The sequence below is a fragment of the Apus apus genome, chromosome 5 (assembly GCF_020740795.1).
Source record: "Apus apus isolate bApuApu2 chromosome 5, bApuApu2.pri.cur, whole genome shotgun sequence".
Taxonomy (NCBI): Eukaryota; Metazoa; Chordata; class Aves; order Apodiformes; family Apodidae; genus Apus; species Apus apus.
In genome coordinates, this window is record NC_067286.1 from 38141525 (window position 1) to 38162795 (window position 21271).

The 21271-nt window shown below is 37.3% G+C and overlaps 1 protein-coding gene across 1 annotated transcript in view; it reads left to right on the plus strand.

Moving 5' to 3' along the window:
• The first annotated feature begins 361 nt into the window (after window positions 1-361).
• Window positions 362-21271, plus strand: part of AKAP6 (A-kinase anchoring protein 6) — a 280187-nt gene continuing 259277 nt past the window's right edge. The window contains exon 1 of the mRNA XM_051622356.1: window positions 362-457. The gene's annotated coding sequence lies outside the window, so the exon portion shown is untranslated. The remainder of the gene's footprint in view (window positions 458-21271) is intronic.

Consider the following 21271-nt stretch of genomic DNA (forward strand, 5'->3'; position numbering starts at 1 on the left):
TTTATCATGTATGGGAACCTGTCTTAAAATAAATTTGACTTATAAGATTTGTTCTTAAAATGGAAAGCGTGGTATTAAGTTTTAAAAATAAAAATAATTTATAACACATACATCTCAATTCTGTATCACCATGCAAGAATAATTTATCTAAAATGTGCCCTAAAAAAATGCATGTATTGAAACACGGGCTCTAAAATCTATGGCACAGTACTTTAAAAGCTTGTTTGCTGTCTGTGTCTTTAAAGGGCTTCCGTATTGTCTAGGGCTCCCCTGGAAATGCAGTAAGGATTCGTATCACATCTCAGTTGCCATGGCAACAGCAGCCTTTCCCATAATGAGCTGCATCATCTGAACTGATGTCACAGCATCATGCAGCAGGTCACACAAGGCACCTCCTAGTATTGCATCTTACAGATGTGCTGTAAACATCAAAAGAGGATGATTTGAACAGGACATGGTAAGTAATGCCGTGCTGTTCTTAATTGCGCTGTTATTTTTTCCTGTTTTATGAGGTTTTCCTAATATAAGAATATAGGGGATTTGCCTTGTGAAAATCATTTTGAAGAAAGATGCTGCATGCCTTAATATTGTTTTTCAGGCAGATGGGCTAAGACAAAGGCCTACAGAAAATGTCTTCAGTCTGAATGTTCCGACTTGTCTTTGCGTTTGTGATAATACCCTAAAGATTCAAAGAGAATGTATTTAAATGTCACAATCCAATTAAAGTTGGTACGGTCTGATTTGCTTAAATGGAAAGAATAGGTGCTTTCAGTTTCAATGCCATAAACATAGCTTGTTCCTTTCCCTGTCTCTTTATTTAAGCATTCCTAATATGTGTAGCTCTTTTTTTAACCTCTTTTATTTCAATAGCATGGATAGCATCTATTTACTTTTGTTGGCCTTCCATAATGTGATAGGACAGAAAATACTTTGGGAACCAGTGCTGAACAAGCAGCCGGAACAGTATAGATTTTAAACATGGTTCAGTACTGTCCTATTTCTGTTGATGTTCTTAAAGGCAGAAAATTGATTGTAAAACAATAACCAGGTATTTTGAAGGTACAGTAGCATTTGGCTTTTCTACTGTTTGGCTTTCCTTAAATCTGTTTATTTATAGTAGTAAAACTCATGTAAGGTGTTTTAGATCTATCTTTTACTGAAAGGAAAACGTTTGGTTTGTTGTTTTTGTGGTTTTTGTGTGCTCTTTTTTTATTTCCTGCTGCAACTGCAGTAAAAGGTGTAGCCAAAGATCCAGGCATTCTAAGGGCTTTTGCTATGAATAAAATAATAATAGGAATAATTATAAAGGCTTCCACCTATATAATGGAAAGAAAATATGTATTTTTTGTATTTAGCAAGCTGGTTAAAATGTCTATAATATCTAGCAGTTCTTTACAATGTTTGTTTATTTTTTATTAAGTTCTTGCTTCTGGAGGCCAGGCTAATTCTGCTTAACTTCAAGTTCATCTTTTTGGATGATATACAACAACGTTGTTTGATTTCCACATTTAAAAAAAATCAGTCTTTCAGCTGCTTGCTATTAGAAAGAAAGAAAAGCCCAGACACATGTCATTTTAATTGTTGAATATGTCCACTAGGAATTAGGGAGTGGTCTTTGGCTCTGTTCTCTCTGTGTAGTTTAAATTTCAAAAGTGCAGCAAGAAAAAATAGCAACTGCTTATTTTTCAGTGATGTCTATATTAATTGAGGTTTTTAGCCCCTTATACTTGATAAAGTATAGAGTAGTAAATATAACGAGATCTCACTGCTCTTCCTAGGGATGCAGTGGTCTTGTCTGGCACAGGCTGGAATGGAGCTCCTATATCTGAATTAGTCTGTCTGTACTGCATCATAGATGCTTCTTTTCAGCATGGTCTGGATACATTTGTGGAGTTTTGTTTTTCCTACTGCAAAACACAAAGGAGATGACTGTACATGAGTGTTAGAACGATGTTGTTTTATTTATTTGTGATGCATTTTAGAGTGTGAAAGTAGATGTCTCCTGTGCTTGCTGTACTTTCCCCAGACAAACTCAGAAGGTATGAGTTAGCAAGAGGGAGGGAGGCAGGCAGGCGAGACAGCTGATGTCTGGGTAGGGTCAGAATTAGAGATGTGAAGAGAGCTGGTGAGCGATGAATTTAACTTGTGAGTTTAGGTACCATCAAAGAACAGTTAATAAGGAATAAGTGTAAGACATGTTTGGTTGGAATATTAGGCCTTTATTAATAATAACAGACTTGGTTAGATTTTGCAATTTAGATTGTCACTGCAACTTCTCAGGCTAGAGTTAAAAATGAGGAGAAACATACAGGGGAAAACCAGCAACTTTTGACAGTATTCACAGAGACATGACTTGCTAAGAAGGCCCCAGTGCGGAATTTTTAAGTTTTTCTAACAATGAGAATGCAAATCCTGCTGTTTTTCAAACATTCCTTTTTTAAAAGCTGCTGTTACTCTCTATTCCACACCCTTCCCACAACATTATTTGTCCTGGGAAACACCTGCTAATAATGCAACTGTGATGACACTACTTATTTCGTGGTGAACATCTTAGCTAATTCTGTATCCAGCTGAATGTCTTCCTTGCAGAATACTTCCTGTTAATTTTCATAAGGACCCAAGTGTTTCACTGAGATCTGTACATGAAGACGGGGAAGAGTATGGAGTGAGGAAGAGGATCTTACTATAAAAAGCCAGCCTGATTGCCTGTGTCAAATCATGGCCAAATGTAGCAACATGACAGATTTAAGGCAATTTTGCTTGTTGTTGAGACAGATTCATAATTGGTACGATTACGTGTGAGAGAGTGTTCAACAGTAGGAAAAGTGTGTTGCTTTCAGTTTTGTTCCACAGCTGGTTTTACTCATCATCACTGAAGGCAACTGCATTTTGTGAATACATGCCTTCCTCTTCAAAGTAGCTAAATTTGGACACTTAATCTGGAGGCTAAAGTTCTTTGTATGCATTTCCATGCTGATGTGTAATTGGAGATGGGCTCATACTAGTGAACAGAAAGGGTGTTACTGTTTAATTGCTGCTTTATTAAATGATTTTATTATATTGTCAGTTGTATAGTTCCTACATAGCTTTGTACTGAACACAAAGAGATACAGAAGCTTGATTCCTCCCAAAAGAGCTGTGAGGGTTCATGAAAAAAACCTGATTCCAGCAATAGCAGTTGGTACAATTTTAACACGTTGCAGATTTTTTTTTTTATCAGCGTACAGCAATGCAAAGCCTACTGAGGGGGGATCAGAACTTGTCCTCTGTGGAAGGAAAACCTTTTTTCTTCTCTAAAGAGTAGCTGAGGGAACCCTGAGCTCTAGACTTTATTTCTGGTAGGTCATGTCTCTGTAAAACAGTGGCGGGTGGGTGTCCCATCCTCCCTACCTGTGGTGGCTCTGGAATGGGTCTGTGTCCAGGAACTAACCTCTGGGAAGTCAAGTCAAAGTAGTCCTCTTTATCAGAAGTGCTCAAACATTGATTAGAACTGGTGGCACTTCCAAAATGCTGGTGAAATTCTTCCTTCAAAATAACTTTTAAATCCTGTGCAATGTCATAGTTGACTTGCACTCTTCTGTTAAAATCACTATTATTCTGGGCTTGATGGTTTTCTTGTGTGTGTGCTGAATGCTACCTGCTACAGGAAGGGAAGGAGCAAACAGAAAAGCTGAGCTGGATGGAGAGCCAGTAGAAGTCTAGATTGCTGCTTTATGTAGTGGGGGAGTGGGATGTACAGTGGATGGAAGCAGCAACCATATCTGTCATGACTCAGAACTCTCCTGGAAGTGGCAGCTGCCATCCTGGGTTTTGTCAGCTTTTGCAGGCTTCGGCTTAAGGGAAGAGAGACCTCAGATACACTCGTAGCCATAACAAGTCCTTGCTATAGCTATTTTCTTTTTTGTCAGTGCTTAAAGTGCCCCTGTCTCATGTTTGCTGGGTGGGCACATAATGCTGTTTAATCACTTCCTTGTACCAGTGGAGTATTATTTCTCATGTCTAGTTTTGTATCTAACATTTTCTACTGATTTTAAAATAAAAGCACCTGACCCCACTTCACACCCCCTAAGTCAAACTTAAAAATGCACAATATAAATCCCTTAACTGGCATGGTATGGTCATCATAGCATGACTGTTATTGCAGTTAAACTAAGTATACCCACACACATGTCTCTGTGTAGTGATTCAGAAGGATCATAATGAAAATCGCTCTTTTTAAGAGCATCAAAATGTGCTTTCCTAAAGCAAAATGTTTCTTATTTTTAAAATACCTTCAGAAAAGCTTTGCTTCATGTGAAAAGGAATGGGGAATAAAGAAAAAAATGCCCATCCAGGTAGCTCTTCCCTTCCTGTTTTGTGGTTGAACTACCAGTTTAAAATATCTAGACTCTCAGGTACTTTAACTCCCAGCAAGGCTGACTCAGCATTTAATACCTCCAAGGTCAAAAAAATCAGCTCTGTGCAGTTTACAATGTCTGGCACTTTCAGACAAAGTGTTTAAAGCCAGGAATGCTTTCTGCTTTGTGTGAACTCTCAGTTCTCATGGCATGTGTCAGAATACAGGCTTGCCCTGGCAGCCTTGGCCAAAATGTCATCACCTCCTTCTTGTCCAGTATTCATTTCTGATGCCAGGCAAAGAGGGACTTTCTCTCAAGTGGTGAATCAATGTCTTCTAAGGCACCTGGAACAGGACTTGGCATGTAAATGAAGTGTTTTCCAGTCTTGAGGATAATTGTTGTGTCATATGAAGAGTATTGTGAATTGCAATGGGACGTTCTTACCTTTGCCAGCTAACTGGCTTCTGCAACTGTTCAGAGCACCCAGGGCAAGTGGTCAGCTCTCTGGATGACCAATTGTTTTTCAAGGTGAAACAGTATGAAGGCAGTGTGCAAGGGAAACCACAGGACCCTCCATGCAGCTGTCAGGCTTCTGTGAGGCTGAGTGCAGGTACAGAAAGGCCTGAACTCAAGTATTGTTGATGCACCAAGTCCAGCTACTTTCTCATAGACATCAGGTGTTCCAAGAATATAGCTGAAATGTGCTGTCTCTCTTTGGCATAGAGATCTTTCAAGTGATAGTGGTTTCTATGATGAAATAGCTCTGCAAAATAGACCTCCCAAGCCCCCATGGTACAGTGTCTTGTGGGAGCTGGCACACTTAAAAAGATGTTTAGTTAGTATTAGGTTGTGCTAAGTCCTAGCTTTTAGGTGAGGAAGCATCCAACTGCAACAATTAGTTGTTTTCCATCTAACTGTAAATCTATTACTTTTGCATCTTTTTTTTTTTTCTTTCAGGAGTTGCCCTGTACTGATTGTCTTGTAAGCTAAATGTTGTCATAGTTTCAGGTTTAGGAAATCAGACATGATTTTTTTCATAAGCTTTCAAAAATAATTATTTTTTTACCAGTTTGGTGTGTGGATAAAATAAGGGAGGTATGCACCTAATCATAAAACAAGTTTGGTGGGTTTCGGTGTGTGGGTTTTTTGTTTGGTTTTTCTTTTTTCCTCTGTGTCATTTGTGCGTCATTTCCTCTCTGAACTAAAAGGTTGTAGCTGAGTCTTCAGTTTTAACATGTATCCCACACAACCTCCTTGCACACTGTTGAACTTGCATTTCTTGCTTTCCACTTCTTCTCAATGCTATAACTTCTTCTGTGATCTACTTGCTCCTTCCAGGTTTCTGCTCCTCAATGTTATGGTTGTAATTCCTCTCCTGAATCAAGTTATGATTCTTTTCTTTTTAAATACCTTAGAAAAAAGTTTTATTTCCTCTGCACAGTCTCTAAAAAGTAGCTTATAAAAAGTTATATTCAGAAAACTTCTGGAACTTCAGGGTCATAACTGTTTTAAAATAATAAAAAAAACCAATTCAGATATCTCTACCAAAGTTTGGATAGGACCCTTACAGTCCTAGGGACTGTACAAAAACCTGAGACATGGTAAAGTCTTTCCTGACTAGATTGCATTAATTTTCAGTTTGAATTGAGAAGAGAAACTATTTTCCTCACTTACCCTCTGTGAGAGATGCTGAGGATAAGTAACTTGCCTGTATCTTGGAAAACCTTTGGAAGGCCTGGGAGAAGTAGTAACTTTTCTTTATTGTTCATCTAGTACTTTGAAAAGGATACAAACTTCTGCCTGTCCTTGTACTTTCCTGTTTGTGTTTCTGTGTTTTCTGAGTTTGGTGGTGGTTTGCTTTTTTTTTAATGTGGTGACTGCATTGGACAAAGCTGAGCTCATCGGAGATCAGTGAAATTTCAAGGGATTTAAAGCAAAAAAGATTGTTCCCTACCCTAAATTAGGCTGTAGCTTAATATAATGATCTTGGTAAAGTTATAGTATTTCAAAAGAGGAGGATTTGCTTGCTAACCTTTTGGAGACAAAACTTGAACTGTAATATTTAAACTGAAATAAGAAAAATACGTACTTTAGTTGCTGGAATCTGGTCCTTTTTATGCTTAGATGGTTACAGAAAGGAAAAAAGCTCCATGCGCATCTTAGTTTTTAGTACATTTGTTTGAAAATTTTAAAACAGAACTTCCTCTATTGGCTAGATAATGCTTGTCCTTTAACAAACTGCTGTGACAGAATACTCACTACTAATGGAGTCAATATAAAAAATATTTCAGCAAAATAGATACAAAAGATTTCAGAACACAACATACTTGTCTACCGAAATATTGGGCTGGCTAGTTTGGAAATTGGAGAGTAAGGATAAATGCCTGGTTTGCACTACAAAGAACAGCCTTAGATGCTTGCAACTGAGCCCACAGAGAAATAATGTTGAAAAGCTGACTTGTATTGCATTTTTGCTCTTACAATAAACAAGATTTTTGACATGTATTTATTTGATAGAGACCAATAGAACTCACAGAATGAATACAAACCAAAAAGGAGCCAGATTTCAAACCTGAGAGTTATGTAAAATTGTTTTTCAGCTAATATTGCAAGACAAGCCTTAGAGAAACTCAAAATATGAGCAATGACAAAACTAATAAAAGTCTTCTCTCAACACTTAGCTCTGAAGTGCAGCTTCTCCTGATAAAAACTAAGTGCTATTGACGGAATAACTAGGGTCTACTGAGAATGTTTTCAAATAAGGACACCTTTCTAAGCTGTTGCATGTTGCTACTGCAGACTGCTTACAGTTTTCAAGTGTGTTAAATCACGTTCAGAAGCAGCTTTTCCTGCTTAGGAGGCTAAGTCCTTGGTCAAGGCAATTCTGTACTAGCAAGTATGTATCCTTCCTGTACTTCCAGCTGCACTGTGAGTCTCCTCAAACATGGTATTTTGTTAGAATAATAAATCAGTTTTTGATTGCCACAAAAAAACCCCACCCCAATCTCGTAGCTTCAGCTAGAAAAGGCTGCTGTCAGATTTCAGCACATCTAGTCCGTGTTGCTAAGGCAGTGACACAGCAGATACGTGAGTTGCCATTTTAAGGGTCAGCTATTAATATACACAGGGTATATTTTACAGACCCTTTCATGTGTCATCTACAGTCTTGATGCAGCAAAAAAAATCTTAGTTATGCATTTTGTTCAGCTTCATTATGTCATTTTGAATTGGACTAGAACTTGTTTCGTTTGGTGGTCCTGCCTATATGATAGCTTTGCTTTGTTGTAACTTATAAGCCATTTTGACCAAGAGGGATAAATCCCCCTCAAATATGTTGTCCTCCCTTCTTGTTGGGCAATAAGGAGAAATGTTTGTCAGCATGTTGAGGGACTGAATGGTGAGTTATATAGGGCACAAGCACTAGATTAATACTTGTTTAAGGTAAAGATCTTAGGTGTTCTCCCTTCCCCACTTGTCATGAAAATGTATTGAAATGAGTATGAAGACTTCCTACATTTAAATTTTAATGTTAGAATAAGACCAAGTCAGAGAATAGCTACAAGAAATATAGCCTTGAGCAGTGGCCTGTGATACTTGAATCAAGGAGACCTGGAAACTGCTTCTGGCTCTGACACTGGATGTGCCCCCTGCTAATAGTCTCTGAACATGTGCCTCTTGTTAATTCCCTGTAGAATGGACATGATGATACTGATCCACTTTGCAAAGCACTCTATATAGAGTGCTGGGTGACACTATTATCAGTTTAACTTTACACACACACATATTACAGGTAAGACAGTAGCAGAAGCCATATAGACTGGTGCAAGGGAACACTGCTGAATAAAACATAGATGTGGGTGCTGAAAATAAAATGTAAAATCTAACAGCAGGAAACTAGCTTTTGGGATTTTTGTCCTGGGATAAAATTTTGCATAGTAGAAGACTTACCCAGTGTATGGAAAACTTGTGGCTTCGGCAACACAAAAATTACATTTGTAAGTAGTGTTTGCCAAACTGTCGAGTCTGCTTATTTGAAAATAAAAGCTTAATTCCACAATTAAGTTTGAAAAGAGCAGGCAGATATATCTACTGATTCTAAGTGTTTTCCATACGGACAGAGAGGCAGGAACACCTGGTCCATAAAGCTTGAGGCAATATATGCATGCGATTCTGCTGTAAAATAAATTATTCCTTTTTTTGGTAAAGAAGGGGGACCCACCAGATTTTTGCATGATCTTCATGAGCTCCATTCCACAGTTAGAGCTTGATAAGAATTATTCTACAAAATAATATTTTCTCAGTCATTGCTGATTAAAGAAAAACAACAATATGTTTTTTAATGAAACTTTTTCACTTCGGTTTTGTTCAGAGAGCAAACAACCCAAAACAGTGGATGACTGATGGATGTGTACTAAAATTAGATGAGATATACACAGGAATAACATCTGTTCTGAATTGGGTGGGCCTCTGGCTGCTGGAGATACTGCTCTTTCCAGTCTAATAAATACTTATTTATAGAAACCAAAATAGCTGTAAGTGTCAAGTGAGCTGAAGATATTTATTTCCAATTGATGTGCCAATAGCTCAGGGATGAGGAGCATGGCAAGAAAGGCATCTCATGAATGATCAAGAGTAAAAGCAGCCCCCACAATTAACCTGTATTGTCTTCTGGCTCCCAATGTAACTTTGAAACCACTTCAGTTTAGTCTTCCTTAGACCTGTGTATTGGCATGTAGCTTCGATTCCTGTGTTAATCCTTTGAACTGTTAAAAAAAGGAATAATCTAAGAATGTGTGTAATATGTAAGTAACACAAGCTAATATACTAAACTCGACACCTACAATTAATGTTAGACATATTTTAATTCCACAAGCATGTTTTCTTGAACTGTCTTGAATGGCTTACAAATTAATTGTGTTTTTCTCTGTGCTTTTACTGGGTGCTAATTGTTGATGGAGTATTAGTGGGTATTTTGATTTTTATAAACTGCCTAGTACCTCATGTTTTTTATATTTCAGCTAATTCTTAGTAAGTTCAGACAGCAATTACATAATCAAACATACAAAGATAAAACAAAGTTCTGAGAAACATTCTTTGGTTTGTCTGGTGCTTTCATCAGTATAGAAGAACCACAGAGGTTGTAGAGAAGCGCAACAAACCTTCAGTCTGTGAAATGGTATTTCCGCCCTCTAGATCTGACTTGAAAATTATGTTCTGAAAGTGAAATTTGATAGCATTTGGAGCCAGGAAAAAAGCCAGCTTGGCAGGGCTCTTTTTTTTTTTTTTGTTTTGTTTTTGTTAGCAATATATTTCTAGACTGGAGAAGGCCTCAGGGATTATAATTAGCCTGTCTTGGGCTGATTAGTGTTGGGTACTTGAAGTTCCTTGATCAGCAAAATAACATATCCTGACAGCCTAGTGGAAGGAAGTCTACCATTTCACTTCTCCCTGCAGGGAGCCAAAAAAGAATCGTTTTGGTAAATTAAATCCTCTTAGGAGAAAAAATGCTGTATGTATTGAATACTTAAAGGTGGTTATCTCCCAGGCCAGGATGCACAGTGCTTTATTCCAGCCTTTCAAAGCGTTTTACTGAAAGTAAGGAAAATATGATCTGTGCTGTAAGTTTCTGTTTAAGTCCCCTTCTTATTGATGGATCATAACTGCTAGCTGGGCCATAGCAAAATTTAACTTGTTTCTTAAACCCAAAAGCAAACATCTTTTCATCTACAGCTTCAACAACACACAGACACATACTGATGATTAAAAGGCTAAATAGATCTTTTCTGCTGATGAATGTAGTTTTATGGTGGGACAAATACTAAATAAGCATTTCAGTTTTAATTACATGTATTTTAAATCTAGCTTAATAAATAAGTTTATATTATTTGCTAAAATAGGAATGCAGTTGTGTTCAACAAAGACAAGAGAATGAGTAATTAAATGGTATGTAGAATGTGTATATTGGAAATGGTTCAAATTTCCTCCTGAAAATTATTTCAAGTAATCCTAGAAGATCTTCATCCAGAGAACTAAAGTACTCAGTATTATACTGTTGCAATATACTGGTTTTGCAAACCAAATCTCTATTAATAGTTGCATTTTTTGTAATAAAAAACTTCAGTTGGTTCTACTATCAGACATCATTCCCTACAGTTTATTTACAGCATTCTAACAATCTCTTCTAAGATATATCTTTCAAATATTGCAGAATCAAAGTTAGATTCAAATGGGAGGAAAAAAGAAATACTTCAATAACAAAATTCTGTTCAGCAACAGATGTAGATGTAGGTCAGATTACCAGTCATTTGATATAAAATTTATGAATCTAATGGCAACTCTGTGGTGCTGAGAGCAGAAAAAAAGTCCAATAATATTTCCCTGTAATTATTAATCATACTAGGGCCTAGTATTACACTTTTTGGTTGGTAATGCAATACAAGTAATTTCCTTTTATAAAGAAGAAAAATATTTTTCATTAAGATTGAAGAGATTAGAGGAGTAGAAGGATGGGAGTAGGAACAGGGACTGGTATCTAAGCATTCATTTGACTAGCACGTCAAAAGTATGTACCACAGACATTAACTATGACTCCAAGAAAAAAATCCAGAACATATTGAAACACAGCAGGGGAAATTTGATTAAAAAATGCACAAATAAAATGTGAGCTTCTGAGAGTGAGGTTTTTGGTTTTTTAAGTAAGAGTGAGGGAGGTAAAAGGGTATAATGTTACTTTAATGGCTCCCAGGCTTTGCACCAAGATAATTCCTGCTGCAATGACAAAGAGGAAGACTGTCCAAGTTCCCTTGAGAGCAGTGCAGTGCAGAGGCTGGGAGGAGCAGGGGCTGCAGAACAGAGGTTAGTCTTGAAGCTACCTTAGTATTTTCCTTTCACGATAATTTCTCTGCTGCAGCTATTACAGGCACACTGCTGAAACTTGCCTCAGGAGGTGTTTAGTTCTTGTTCAGGCCTAACTCTGCTTCTACTGATTTCTCATGTTTCTCTTCTAATGGAAATATAAACTTGGAGGTCTTATTCAAGGCTTACAGAAGTAATTAATAAGCTTCAGGCCCAATATCTTCCCATGTTGTGTGGGTGTTAGTTTTGATTTTTTTTTTCCTGGTTCTGCGATTTCCCCAAGGAAAGGTTTGAAAAAGGTCTCTTTGACTGTAAAGATTTGGGAATAATCTTGCTCCTCAGTTTCCTGTCAAATAATGAAAATATTATTGGTATCATCTGTGAAGTTCAGGTTGCTGTTAGTGTACTGTGGAGTGCTAAAGCATTTTTTGTGTTCTGGAAAGCTGATTAAGAGCTGAGCACAAGTAATATTATGCAGGTGGGTTTTAGATTCCTTTTTCAAGAAGCCAACATGAATTCTTTGCCTTTCTGGTGGTGATAAAATATCTTACAAAAGTTGAAGGTTTTTATTGTGGCTGCAGTTTTTAAAATATAGTATCAAGCTTTAAAAGGGTAACGAAGCCAACATTTTCAGGAACACATCAAGAGCTTTATAGATGTGTGGCTTTATTTTCTAAAAGGTCAAGTGAGATATCCCATGACCTGAAAGTAAAATTAAAAAATTCATTAATTTTTTATGTGGGGAGGACTAGACTGCTTGATATTGGCTTATAGTTTTGTTGGTTTTGTTTTGCTCTTATTTCAAATGTGAAAAAATCCCAGTACTGAATCTCAGCATAAAAGATTCTTGTTGTACAGGGAACAAAGTCTGAAGTAATGATTTCTTTGAACTACAGCATAATGGCAAACTTAAAATATAAATTTACAGGAAATATTTATGATAGCCCTAGGAGATGAAGTCCTATTTAATACAAAAGCAGGGATAATAGTGACAAAATACATGGGCAGTAAGAATATTAGTTGCAAGATTCATGACTCCATCTGCTAATATAATTCAACCCAATTTTGGATTAAAAAAACAGTTCAGTAAATGCCATTTGTTTTTGTAAATTCTAAAATCAAACCAAACACAGTACCTTGTCTTGTTTTGATATTAGTGTTATATCTCTATGGTTATTGCTGTTATTATTGTTGATGTTGTCAGAAAGTGAAGCTTAGCAGGTGAAGTCAGGCACAGATACACACAAATCCTGAGGATCTCCTCCCCACCGCAAAGCACATACAGTGTGAGTCTGAGAGCACACCTGCAAAAGAACATACCAGGAATGTGGTAAGTATGTGAGAAGATATGAAAAATTTGTTATATGAGCTCCTGCGTGACATATAACAAGCCTATTAGGGGTTCTCTCCCTCCATCACTTGTTGATGCGTTAGATATTTTGTGGTTGGTGGTTTTTTTTTTTAAAGAAATTAATCTTGCTTCTAGAAATATGAGGAGTGCTAAACGAGATAGTCAGTAGTATCCCTTTAGGATGTTTGGGCACACAAGGAGGGGAACTGAGATTAAGAAAAGAATGTGCCCAGGGTGTGCTCGTGATATCAAGGCACCCTGTCACACAAGGAGATAACAGAGAGGTAGCCTGGGACAGCCCAGCTGGTGAGGTTTATGAGTGTGGAGAAAGCATTAGAGAAGAGGCACACAGCAGGAAAAAAGAGTTTGATAAGAGCTACCTCAAGCAAAACAAGGGAGAATTGTGTTGCTACAGGCTACACGAGTTTGTTGTGGGCTGTAACAAGCTGAGGGAGAATGAGGTAACAACTCTTACAAGCAAGCCAGAAGTTAACTGTTGCTTAAAGACTTTGCAGGCACCTACTCCTGTCAAAAACCCATGAACATTGCAAACTCCTCTGTGGCCATCTAATGGGTATGATGCACTATTTCTGGTTGTATTGGGAATAAGTCTAAGAAGTTTAAAGTACAATATGCAGCAAAATGTATCTAATGGCACTATCCAGTAAGGTTACAGCATGTAAAAAATGAATCAGCAGCAATTTAAGAACATAATAATATATTTAACTTTGGCTAAGCAAGTTCATTTTTTAAATCCTTGGAGACTCTGCGGAATATTTTAATAGGTCTTTTGTGATATGGATATTTCCTCAGTTTCAAAACTGAACTAAATAGGTTCATTTTGCATAACTTAGGAAGGAGCCTTCATATGGTAATGATTTTAGGTCACTGCTAAGTTAGACCAGATGTGGATGAATGGCTTAACAGTGAAATGCTGCATATGCCATTACAAAGCTTTTCAGCCTTAATATTCTTGCCTCTTGGCAATAAACTTGCAATTAATGAGTGAGTTCTTAATATACAGTTATGTGTCAAAAAAGGCAATAATAGTTCCACCACAGTTCTTGATGATTTGGGGAAGCCTTTGAAGCTAATAATTGACAAAATAAACTGATGGGGCCATCTGAAATTAGGAATAAGTTAATTTGTGTATCATTGCCACCCAGAAATATATCATCTTTCTCTGTATTATGGAGGTTAGCAGAGAAGCACATTAAAACCATATACTAAACCTGTTTCTGGGGGAAAATAAGGAAATGGTGTCCTGTAGAAAGCTGCTAAACAAGGAATTAACTTTCTGAAATACCAGCTGCAGCCTTAACAGTTATTGAAGAGTTCTCATCTAAAAAGAAGACATTATTCACATGCAGAGAGGCAAAAAGTTAATTTTCTGTTCTCTGAAATATCAAAAATAATGAAACATAATTTACCAGCCTTTCTTCTTGTTGATACTTAATACAGAATAAACTATTTCAGTTGGAAGGAACCTGCAATGATCATCTAGTCCAACTGCCTGATAACTTCATGACTGGCCAAAAATTAAAGCCTGTTATCAGAGGCATTGTCCAAATGCTTCTTGAACACTGACAGGCTTGGGGCACCAACCTCTCTAGGAAGCCTGTTACAGTGTCTATCCGCTTACTCTTTAATAAGATGTCAATCCTGAACCTCCCTTTCTGCAGCTCTGTTTCAAGGACCTGCACATCCTTCCTAAATTGTGGGGCCCGGAACTGCTCAGGGTACTCAAGGTGAGGCTGCACCAATGCTGAATACAGCAATAACCACCTCTTTGACTGGTCATGCTGTGTTTGATGCAATCCACGATGCAGTCTGCTCTCGTGGCTGCCAGGGCACACGGCTGCCTCACTTGGAGCCTGCTGCAGAGCAGCACCCTCAGATCCCTTTCAGCAGGGCTGCTGTCCAGCCACTCCTCCCAATTTACTGATATCCAGTGTAAGCCAGCTTTATATTGAATTTGAATACAATGTAAAGGTAGATGTGAAATGGTTAAAATGATTGGGCTAACAAGCTCAAATATTGGTGAAATCTTGATTGCATTTGGTGCCTAACACTTTAGTACACTTGTAGGCATCCCCTTTTTAGTTTAGATGGGTATGTTACATGAACCTTTTGACAATGATAGATCTTCCACTAAATGTTATTAAGGTGCTTGGTCAATTAACTAATTAAGCCTTTATTGCATCTGTGTTCTCCACCATTAATTTTTCCTGTATGTTAATGCTTTGTCATAGATGAATAAAACAAAATTTAAGTAAACAGATAAGAATATAATTAAAATCAATGTTTTGTAGAACTTTTATACCTTAAAAGTAATTATCAGTGTATCTGCCTATATAATGAAACAATAGATCTGTCCTGTGCTTATTTCAACACCAGTCCACATTGAAAAGCCTTTTTTAAAGCTGTGTGCCATGATTTTAAAACAAAGAACAGAGGGTGAGTGAATAAAAAGTGTTTTTACTGATTTGCAATATCTGAAATATTAAAGAATAGGCTACTTTCCTCTGCAAAAAAACCAAGCTATTAATACAAATACCTGTGTTACTTTCTGAAAATAATAGCTACATCATTCTGGCATGGAGTTCAATTTAATCAATGCTGTCTTTGCATACTTCATGAAGAATTTGTTTCCCTGGACTATTAGATCACAATATTGAATGATGATCTGCTTAATAAACCCAAGGATAGCAAAACTGCATCTTTAAAGCAGCAGTTGAGGGCTTCAAATTCTAGCATAAATGATATTTTCTGTGTTTGAAACTAAATGAGAGCCATAATTTCATAATTTTTTTTTATTCTGGAGTGTATAGGTTATTTTTCAGCACATTTTGTAAACAAGCTTAATAGGCAAGTGATTTTCTTTTCTCTGGGAAATAATGTTTTCTTCAACACTTTGAAGTCTGCTTGTTATTTTTAAAGTTTCTAAGAGGGCATATACTGACCTAGTACCATAGGTCACTCACAGAACTATCCAAAACTGGGGAGTGACCCAGCGAAATTTTTTCAGTGCAATGATATGGCCCAGATTTCTTATGTTTCTTATGCCTCCCGAAGTAAGAAAAATGTTTGAAACAAGACTGGAAAAGCCAGTTTGGTTCTCTTAATTAAATTTTTTCCATTATGAGGTTACTACAACTTGTACATCAATTATTGTCTCTTAATGAAGTTACCTTAGTGCATTTTAAAGAAGTTTTTTGGTTGTTTTTTTTTTCTGTTTGGAAGTACAAAATAGAAATTATTAAAGATTTTTCTCTGTTTTTCATGAAACTGAATTTCCTGCCTTCATGAGACCATTCTTAAGAATCTTTTAAAAAATATTTGATTTCACAAATATATATTTAAAATCACGAAGAATGACTGCATTATAAAACACTAAAATTGTCAATCAAAGTAATAGAAAAATGGAAAGAACTTTTGTTGCAGAGCTTGTCCTTATTTCAGAGTTTTAAAACCATTCAGAAACTGATTCTAGAAGATATTTTAATGGTTGTAAAACTTTATCTATTCTGAGAAATGTAGGCACAAAGCTATTATAACATTTTGGAGTGGATTTTTGAACAGTCTTGTTCCTCAGTATGCTGACTTACAGTTAGAAGTTTACAAATTGTTTTTAAAGAATGAGGGAGTAGAATTTGCAACTCGAGTGATATTTTCTAACCTCCATGAGAGAAATTTCTGATCAGCTCTGAAGAGACTAAGAAATTGTGACAAGTCAGAGAGTGATAAATGTTAACAACAACCTAAGTGTAGAAAAAAATTCTGTGACACTGGCCAAGTATTTACAACTCTCTTCACTCATGTTTTCTAACCAAAAAAAGCCCACTTCACCCCTCACATTAATTCGTAATTGTCTGTAGGTCTAGGAATATAAAGTTTTCAAAATAAAATATTTTCAGCTAGAAAAATAACTGAATTCCTAATAGCAAAAAAAAAAAGGCAGTAGTAAACATGGTACCTATTTCAGTCTTTTTCCCTGGCAGTTTCCTAAAGCAAAATGTCTCATGTAATAACAGAATTAAAAGTGAGACATTGAAACGAAGTTTAAAATAGAGAGCTTTGAAATCTGCAGCTTTAACGTACAGCAAAAGATACTGGGCTTTTCAAGCCATTTAGTCTTCTCTAGCTAATCAGCCTTCTCAAAAGGGAAAAGAAGCATTCCTGTGGCTAGTATGTGGATTAGCCTAAATGCTTATTTGGGCCTCAAAACATTTTGTGATGTGAATTTTTGGGCAGTTTTGTCCTAGTTTGCCTTCTGTTTATTGGGTTTTGCATTTAGAAATTCTGAAGTGCTGTGGGAACACATTCTTGTGGTGTTTATGACCTGACCCAAATGAAAAATTAAATACTAGAAAACACAATTTTGTTGTCTGCTGCTATCTGCTGCCTCTGAGATATTCACTGTCATCATAACTTCCTTTGGTCAATTAAACTAGTTACCTTAGGAAACATTGTGTTGGCTACTGATCATAAGAAAGTGTTTCTCATTTTGTTCACTTTTGAGGCTTAGATGAGATATCGATGTTCACCAAAATTCATTTCTGCTGAAATGTAAGTAGCAGACATCACTTCTGAATGCCTGGAAGTTAACTCAAAGTTAAATACTTTCATTTTCACGGACATTACCTTTTATTCAAAAGTGCCTTTCATATAATTCCATCAAGTAAGAACCGATGGGTGCTGATCAATGAATGAACTAAGACTGGAACAAGATAAATTAGAGTCTGGAATGAAAAGCACTGATAATTGAGCTGGCAGTCTCAGTCTTTAAGTCATGTAGCAGTTGATAACTTTCATTACCATCAATGGAACTAAGGCAAGTTTAGGTGCATTGCTTTTTATGGAGGTTTTATAAAGGGTGAAATCCTGTAGGGAAGTTGGAGAACTGGATTAGCAGGAATGGCCTTTTAATGGTCTGTTCCTAAATTGTGCAAGTGTTGAGCTTAATTCCTGCAAAACTGATATGCTGACAGCTCTGAGCAGGCCCATGTTCAAGCTTTGGCAGGTTAGAGCTTGGAAAATCTACACTGGACTAAAAATAAACTATATTTTTTAGCACATTTTAAAAAGATGCATGAGTGAGTATCAAGGTATGAACAAGTAAAGATACAATAATTCCATAAAGATCCTAAAAACTGCAATGCATATATTAAACCTCTTTGCAAGAGTCCCAGGACAAGTCTGGTGCTGGCAATTCTGTAATGAAATACACTGTTTAGTAACCCCTGAGATAACAGTAAACTAACTTCCTGGCTTTGCACCATGTAGCACCTTGGTATGGAAAGCTCAGGCTGCTGAAGCAGTAAGGTCACTAAGAAGAGTACTCCACCTGAGGCAATACATTTTTCTATTGACTGGACTTATTACTAATGAAATATGGCTACTTTTGGAGTAACTAAATTCACAAACTTGAGAAGCCCTTCACTGCATCCTGCTGAGTGGTAGGGATCATTGCAGTGTCCACCTCACACATACGCTCACCTGCTGTCTACAAGCAACTAAAGTAATGATGAAAGGGAATCTTAAACTGACTAATAATTCAGGAAAATACTCACTATGAAAGAACTTGCATTATCATAGCATGACTGATATAAGATTTATATGTAACCCTAATGTGTGCAGGTACACATACATGTGTATACACAAACACGTTATGTAAAGAGTTCTGGAATACTAAAAAGCTTTCCTGTATTTAAAAATCTTTGACTAATGACTCAGTTCATCCTAATTTCAGGAAGTATCTTTCCATCTTCTCATAGAGTGATGATCATTCTTCACCACCTGCAGTTTGGCCACTGGCAGATGGGAAATGGGTCAAACCCCCTCAGAAGCCATATGTTAGCTCCCAGTGGGGAGGTGAAGGAAGAAAGGATTGATTTAATCCTTATTACTGCAAGAGCAGCCGTGTGGAAAATAGATTTCTCTTAGGACCCTAAAAATTAATTCTAGTTAAGGTAGAAAGTGAATTGGAAATGCAGTACAACAGAATAACTTTGTGTACATGCATTTCGAGTTCATCATGATGGGTATTTTCTGCTGCTGCCTGTTTGCTGCCAAGCAGCTGCTTCAGCATTTCCCTGGCTTGCTGTTTCCTCAGCTGTTATCAGCACTGCCTTTCCTCCTCCCCCTCTCCTTATTGAGATAATGGACAATGTAGTTAGCTCTAAACTCCTGCAGCACCTGCTCTGCTGCAGACCAGCCCTGGCTGTTGTGCTACTCTGGAAGCTGGTTTGACTTGTTGGCAGTTCTCTTTGTAGGTCCTGCAGCAGCTTGCCTCTAGCCATTTTCTCAAAAGATGCTTGTTCCTTTTGCTGACATGCACTCACTCTCTTGGACATGCCTTGCTTAGACTGGAGCACAGTTTTGTGAAGAGCACTGTAACAGTACTTTATTATTCCATCTGTAGGCAGAGGAGATTTTTTTCCCCTTGATGTTACTGAGTCCCAGCAAAGAGGAAATCCTAGCTCTTAATTTACTTCAGGTATAGGCTTAGATTCTTTGTTTGGAAACTGCTGTAACTTGTTTGACCGCAAAACAGGATAATGAGTGATAAACAGAAATTAGGAACAACTAAGATGGCAGCAGGGCAGGGACCTTCCAGTAGCTATAAATGATCTTAGCAGTAACTGAGGCATCAATTTTACTAGAACCAAAGTGTCACATTCTGCAGGGTCCAGACTGGAAGAAGAAAGAGGCTTTTCAACTATTTATTTAGAAGTGTTTGCTTTCTTTCTGATGACCTATATGGAGATTAAGCTCTAAGAAGTCTTGTGAGCAACAAAAGCGTAAGAGAACCACAGGTGAAATCTTTTGTTCCTGTCAATATTTTGTAGTTTTCCAATGTGTAGTACTGTGAAGATTTGAAAGATTCCTGATTTGAAGGGTGACATAGATGATATTGGCCATAATACATTGACTTTTTCTTAAAATTCCTCAGTGCTGGTGTGGATGTCTGCAAGTGCACACAGTGAAAGTGTATATAAACATGTAAGCTTTTATTTGTTGATTCTGCTTTGCCTGTGCTAGTTGTTGCACACTGTGCTGCCAAACAGAGAAATGTCTGCTGTTTGTGTGCTTACTTTTTCTCCTAGCTTCAATTCTCTCTTGCATGTCTGGGAGGCAAGAGTGGAAGACCATTATTCTTCAGCCTTTGATTTTAACAGCAAAATGAGATTATAACAGGAGTGGGATTTGCTTTACATAATAATTTAACTCCTAATGTATCTATCTGTTTCTTCCCTTGCTGCAGTAATTAATGCCTTCTGATCTTTCTCCATGTCACTGTATTTCCAGAAAGTCTGAGCCATGAATTTGTCAGCAGAGTGGGTGTGGGCACCAGTCCCACATCTTTGTCTTCACTTGTTCTTGCAGCTGCTATTTCTTCACTACATCACCTTTTTCATCTAAGTGTAACCAGTGAGAAAGAGAAAAGGTCAGACTCCTCTTAGTAAATCCATGTTGTATTCCTTTGAATTTATGAACCATAGCTTTTTCATGGACATTCTCAATAGCATTGATTTTTTTCTAATTTTTTTTTCCCCCTTGAGCTCAAAGGGGCATCCTCTGATAACTGTCTGCTGTTGCTTGACATTTTTTGTGGAACTGCTGCATACTGATGCCTCTCCAAATTCAGGAGTTCTATTGATAATAATTGTACCAGATTCTCTTGTTTTACTATTGGCTAGTGGACAGCTTGTCAGGAGTAGGGCTTCTTAGGTCAAGCCCTCCTTTTGAATGGCTGTGTATGTAGAAATATGGTTGAATAGCCCAGGATGTATAAATCAAACCAGTGTAAGACAATCCTAATAAAGGGCAAAATGAGGAAACAGGAGAATGTAGCTGAACTGGACAGAAGCCTCAGTAAATGCACTGAAGCCCTGCCAAATCCTACACTTGCATCTCCCCAGCTGAATCATTAACGTGTGCTAAAGTAAACTGAGGTTAAATCTCTCTCTCAGACTTACTTGTTTGAAGTTTTCTAGGGCTTGGATCAGAGAGTTTTTTGTTGGCTGACAGGGTTTAGAGAGAAAATTTATGAAAAACATAATTAACTTACATAGAAAAATTATCTAGGATGTAATAGAAGTGATCTTTGTCCCAAGCTCTGTTTATCCCACTCTTCCTGTTTCCCTCACTAATGCAGTTTTGTTCATAGAAACTTTTATAGGATCATCAGTGCAGACCAGCCACTAGCACCTTAATCACTGTGATGCGTATGTACCATTAATCTAGAAACTGAAGTGGTGAAAATGCTGACAGCATACATGCATTTCTAATCCTGTTTGATAGCTTCCTGTACCATGACTGCAATCCCAGAATGCTTTTCCTATGTTTAAAGTATGCTGTAATTCCATAATGCTCAAACTGCAGGCTAGATACAACCCAGAGCAGTGATCTCTGACTCATCAAATGAACCAAATTCTGAAAAAGCACTGAAGATGGTTGTTTTTTTCAGGCTTGGATTTGCAGCTAGTGCTCCGAGACAGAATTGAGAAGCAAGTATGTGTGAATGCTATGATAGGATTGAAAGACTTAAAAGATCACCACCACTACGACTAAAAAATCAGATCAGAGTAGCTCTCTGCTGTACTGGGAGAAGTATCCTGAAGCATTCTAGTGATGGGATGGTGATGCTTGTTCTTCACTACATCTTTAACTAAGAATAAGGTGCAACTAGGACCAAGGCTTAGCTAGGAACAAGGTTCAGTGT